The following is a 5,568-nucleotide window of genomic DNA, read 5'->3' as shown; positions in this document are numbered from 1 at the left end:
GGGGACACCTGCTCGCTCCCTCTCCCACTGCCTAACGGTGCTTGGTTGACCTCTGCCGGCACTCGGGTGACCTAGAGATTGTGAACAAGAGCACAGAGCTGGAGTCAGATACCCCTGGGTTCGAATGCAGGTTGCCTCTGACCAAAACTTTGGACAAACCAGGTACCGTCGCCCAGCCTCAGTCTGAGTTGTAAAACTCTGTCTTATGAAGTTCCAACGAGGTTTAGAAGAGATCATACTGGTAGAATGCCGAGCGCGGTGCTTGTTAAGCTCTCAAAATACTGGTCGCCGTTAGTCGTAGTGATAATGGTAAATACCGTGATAGCTTTCTAGGGAAGAACTAATGACTGGGTGCAAAGAGGAATACACGCCGCCCTACAGCCTTCTCCGCAGCAGTTCTCTCCCCAGGTTTCTCCCTGTGGCACCTTTTGCCTGTATTGGGGTCTCCTGCAAATAAGGATAGGAAGCAAGTTTTTAAGTTTTTTTTTAACCTGGTGAAACCTTTTAGAGGCTGAATTTCTCCTTATCTTAATGATTCTCAGCCTTAGTTGCACATTCAAATCACCTGGGTCACTTAAAAATAAGTATGTTTCTCGTGGGCCCCCCACCGATCTGATTTACCTCCTCTGTGATGAGGCACTAACATGTGTGCTCTGTAAGTTCCCCAGGTGACTCTGAAGTGCATCAAGGTTAAGAACTATTGTCTTAAGGGTGGATAGATTCCCAAAGTAGAGAATGCCCTTTTCAAACTCTAGGACTTCATGTAATTGTGGTTTCAGCCTCCACTAAGGTATTAGAATAAAACCTAAGAATGCCCAGGCCAAATCAGTTAGAATCTCTAGCAGTCCAGCGTGGCCATCTATTTTTAAAAGTTGTCAGTGATTCTTATGTGCAGCCACTGTCAAGATTTACTGACAGTGTAGTAGATTCATCCAAGGGGCATTGTCCTGTCAGTGAATCAAAAAGTTAAAAGTGTCACCTTGAAGTTAAAAGAGCAGTGTATATAGTTACTATTTTGTTCCTGAGACCAACTTCAGTGTCAGGCTAAAAAGCAAAGTGATAATTGCTTATTCTTGGAGCATTGCTCTTCAAACTTGATTGTGCGTTCTGATCACTTGTGTTAAAATATAGATTCGGGAAAGGGGCCTGAGAGTCTTCATTTCCAGTGGCCTTCCAGAAGATCCTGCTGCTGCTGCTTCTTGGACCATGCCTTGAATTGCAAGGTGCTCAGAGAGGTTCCCGGAGAAGGCAGTGGCACCCCACTCCAGTACTCTTGTCTGGAAAATCCATGGACGGAAGAGCCTGGTAGGCTGCAGTCCATGGGGTCGCTAAGAGTCGGACACGACTGAGTGACTTCACTTTCACTTTTTACTTTCATGCATCGGAGAAGGAAATGGCAACCCACTCCAGTGTTCTTGCTTGGAGAATCCCAGGGACGGGGAAACCTGGTGGGCTGCCATCTATGGGGTCCCACAGAGTCGGACACGACTGAAGCCACTTAGCAGCAGCAGAGAGGTTCCACTGCCTCTGCTGGGTTTACATACACAGGAGAGCAGCCATTTTCTTTATGCTTACAGAGTGGTTTTGACTAAGTGCTCCCATTTAGCTACCTTATATCCTTTTTGGATTAAACTGGAGACTAAATACTTGTTCCTTCAAAGATACTGAGGGACTGTGTGCCAGGCCTTATGCTAGCAGTTGAGAGATACAGCTGCTGCTGCTAAGTTGCTTCAGTCGTGTCCAACTCTGTGCGACCCCATAGATGGCAGCCCACCAGGCTCCCCCGTCCCTGGGATTCTCCAGGCAAGAACACTGGAGTGGGTTGCCATTTCCTTCTCCAATGCATAAAAGTGAAAAGTGAAAGTGAAGTTGCTCAGGCGTGTCCGACTCTTTGCGACCCCATGGACTTTAGCCTACCAGGCTCCCCCGTCCCTGGGATTTTCCAGGCAAGAGTACTGGAGTGGGGTGCCATTGCCTGAGAGATACAGAGATGCATACAAAAGAAAGACATCAGTCCGTGTCTTCATTGGACACGTGGTAGCTGTGTTAACCTTGCCAGCTTAGTCCCTGTGGTGCTGTTTTCCCTAGGTGGTTTCTGACATTATTTTCCCTTGGTTCATCTCTTGTTCCACCTTGTTGGGAACTTCCTCTACCAAATCATTAAATGTTGGTAAGGTCAAGAGATCACTTACCACACATTCTCCCTCGCCAATCTCTTCACTCTCTCGGTTTCTGTTACGCTTGTATGCCAGTCACCCCAAGCATCCCCCTCCAGCCTTTGTTCATTTATCTGAACCTTTGCTCATTCTGCCTATTCTGTTTTGTTGGGTTTTCCCTCCTCAAATCCATCCACTATGCACACCCTGGAACAACTAGTTATTCATTTATATTCTAATTTTTTTCCCCTGAAGAAGGGAGCCAAAGCAGCTTTCCTGGGTATAAAAATACAACAATATAAAATAGAAGCTACCAAAAAAAAAAAACATGTAGTGGCCTAAAATGGGACCTTAAAGTCTTGTACTTGACCCAGAGCCCTGACTAGACAGGCAGCCAGAGTACAAAGAATTTCCAAAGAGTTCTTGTGCAGGGAAAGCTCAGCTGTTCCTGGTACTGGAACCAGACTGACACGTGGTGGTGATGGACTTGGGGCTGCAGTGTGACCACGTCGTTCATTCCCAAGTCTCATATCTCTACCCTCATTGGCTCAAGGATTGAATGACAACTTCTGTTGCTGAAGCAACCTACAAATACCTGTCATGGCTCTTGCGACATTTTTATTATAATTGAAATGATCTGTTTGGATTAGTCTTTTCTATTAGACCATAGGCTTCTCCAAGGGTAGATGTCTTACTTATCTTTGTGGATCCAGCCCGCTGCACCGTGCTTGGCACATAAGGTAATGCTCAAAGGCTGAGCCAGGCAGGTAATAGGTAAAGGCAAGGCATTGCCATTTGAGGACAGGTGTGTGTACAGTGCAGAAGAGTGGATTGATGAAAACCCCAGTGAGCATGGCCCCGAAGGCAGCAGTTTCTCATGCAGTGGGGCACATGTAATGGCACATGCAGAGGCCGGGATGAGCCCAGCACTTCCTTACTGTTGACCTTCAGGTGCCTGTGAAAGGGAGAGACCTAAGTTGAGGTGGGAAGACAGGTATATTGAAGGGTGCTGTATGGGTGCTCATTCACCCACTGAGGAATGTGGATGTTCTCTGTCTGGGTCACAGGGAGTAAAGATTAGTGCAGTTTGTTGAAGGAACATTTGAGACCTTTCCTCCCACTTAACTGGGTGACCCAGTAAACATGATGGTGAGAGCATGGGAAGAGTGGAGGCTGGCTCTGAGGTTTCTGGCTAGAGCCCCAGGGGCGGAGAAGGAACAGAGGTCTGCAATCAGGTGTTTTGGAGGCAGGTAAGGAATTTATAACCAAACTGAGGGTGGGGTGTCTGCTACCTGGGTAGAGCCGTCCAGGGGGTAATTTGCAGAGATGGTCTTTAAAGCCACCTGGGTTCCTCTGAGTTCCCCTCAGAGATGGACCCAGTTCAGGGTAAGACGGATATTAATAGAAACTACTCAGGTTTATTCCTGCTGGTTCACAGGGTGGGGTCCTCATTCTTTTCCTGCAGACAGTGGCTTCTCTGATGTCTGAGGGAGGTGATTTTGCTGCATATAATTGTTAAGTGGAGACCTTGGGGAAGAGTAATTAACACCAGAAACAATGTTGGCCATTGGGGACACTTTTCAGAAGTGCTTGTCCACTCTATATCTGTTTTTAATGGCTGAGATCCAGCAGAAAGGAGGCAGTAAGACCCTTAAGAAGGCCATTCTGGGAGACCTGGGACAAGATACCTAACCGTTTTGTCTCAATTTTCTCACCTGTAAAACAGGGTTATTATTAGCTCTAAAGGAGATGACATATGTAAAGTGCTATTGGCAGTACTGTAACCTGACAGGAAATCAGTAAAAAGACTAGAAAGCAGGGCAAGAAAGGGAAGGAGTCAGTCAAGTACTTTGGGCTGCACTATTGCCTCCCTCTCAAACTGGCAGGTCACTGCCATCCTGAGCCTACTAGACAGCCCTAAATAACACTTAACTCTGTATGTGCCAGGCAGTGTTCTAAGCCCTCTACGTTTCATTATCTCCTTGATGCCTCAACAGTCCTGTGAACTTGGGTACTATTGTTTCAGTTCACTTCAGTTGCTCAGTCGTGTCGGACTCTCTGCAACCCCATAAACCGCAACACGCCAGGCCTCCATGTCCATCACCAACTCCCGGAGTCTACCCAAACTCATGTCCATTGAGTCGGTGATGCCATCCAACCATCTCATCCTCTGTCGTCCCCTTCTCCTCCCGCCCTCAATCTTTCCCAGCATCAGGGTCTTTTCAAATGAGTCAGCTCTTCACATCATGTGGCCAAAGTATTGGAGTTTCAGCTTTAGCATCAGTCCTTCCAATGAACACCCAGGACTGATCTCCTTTAGGATGGACTGGTTGGATCTCCTTGCAGTCCAAAGGCTCTCAAGAGTCTTCTCCAACACCACAGTTCAAAAGCATCAATTCTTCAGTGCTCAGCTTTCTTTTTAGTCCAACTCTCACATCCATACGTGACTACTGGAAAAACCATAGCCTTGACGAGACAGACCTTTGTTGTTTATGGTCACTTAACAGATAAGGAAAACTAGGGCATCGCAAGATTAAATAACTTGCCCAAGGCCAAACAGCTAGTAACAAAGAGCTAGTGCTAGGATACTTTATCCTTCCAGAGCCTCAGTTCCCATGTGACACACCTTCCTGTTTCCTGCACAGCCCACTGCAGCCACCTTTTGAGACTGGCCTGTGGTTTCCAGGTGGGGCCCTGTTTAATCTCATTTATGCAGGTCAGGAAGCAACAGTTAGAACTGGACTTGGAACAGCAGACTGGTTCCAAATAGGAAAAGGAGTACGTCAAGGCTGTATATTGTCACCCTGCTTATTTAACTTATATGCAGAGTACATCATGAGAAACGCTGGGCTGGATGAAGCACAAGCTGGAATTAATATTGCCATGATAAATATCAATAATCTCAGATATGCAGATGACACCACCCTTATGGCAGAAAGTGAAGAACTAAAGAGCCTCTTGATGAAAGTGAAAGTGGAGAGTGAAAAAGTTGGCTTAAAGCGCAGCATTCAGAAAATGAAGATCATGGCATCTGGTCCCATCACTTCATGGGAAATAGATGGGGAAACAGTGTCAGACTTTATTTTTCTGGGCTCCATAATCACTGCAGATGGTAATTGCAGCCATGAAATTAAAAGACGCTTATCCTTAGAAGGAAAGTTATGACCAACCTAGATAGCATATTCAAAAGCAGAGACATTACTTTGCCAACAAAGGTCTGTCTAGTCAAGGCTATGGTTTTTCCTGTGGTCATGTATGGATGTGAGAGTTGGACTGTGAAGAAAGCTGAGCGCCGAAGAATTAATGCTTCTGAACTGTGGTGTTGGAGAAGACTCTTGAGAGTCCCTTGGACTGCAAGGAGATACAACCAGTCCATCCTAAAGGAGATCAGCTCTGGGATTTCTTTGGAAGG

This window comes from Bison bison, unplaced genomic scaffold (genome assembly GCF_000754665.1).
Source record: "Bison bison bison isolate TAMUID 2011002044 unplaced genomic scaffold, Bison_UMD1.0 scf7180017864072, whole genome shotgun sequence".
Lineage (NCBI taxonomy): Eukaryota > Metazoa > Chordata > Mammalia > Artiodactyla > Bovidae > Bison > Bison bison.
Note: the sequence above shows the minus strand (reverse complement) of the source record.